Genomic DNA, 387 nt, shown 5'->3' with positions numbered 1-387 from the left:
GGAAAAATCTGCCTTATCTGTCAGGGCTGTTTGGGGACGGGAACGTCTCTCCGTGTGCGAGCCACAGGACAGCACCGTGCCGCTTCATCTGCCTTCTGCTCGGCGGTCCGTCTGGCAGATTTAACGGCGTTCGTGGCTGGAGGGGCCTGCTGAGGATTTGTGCCAGGGCTGGCCGTGGTGCCTGCTGATGGGCTGTAGGCTTTGGGCTCCTGTCGCACTTCCATGTGAGCAGCCTCCGGCTGCAGATAAAGGAGCTGGATTGATGGCGCAGGATTAGCTTTGCCGGGTTTTCTCTGCTGAGCGAGGCGGTCGCGTGAAAAACGTCCTGGGTTTCAGCTGCAGGCTCTGTGCTGGTGTGGGGGCCCTGGTGATTTGGGGCGGGGGGTC

This window comes from Pygoscelis adeliae, unplaced genomic scaffold (genome assembly GCF_000699105.1).
Source record: "Pygoscelis adeliae isolate BGI_AS28 unplaced genomic scaffold, ASM69910v1 Scaffold835, whole genome shotgun sequence".
Taxonomy (NCBI): Eukaryota; Metazoa; Chordata; class Aves; order Sphenisciformes; family Spheniscidae; genus Pygoscelis; species Pygoscelis adeliae.
Note: the sequence above shows the minus strand (reverse complement) of the source record.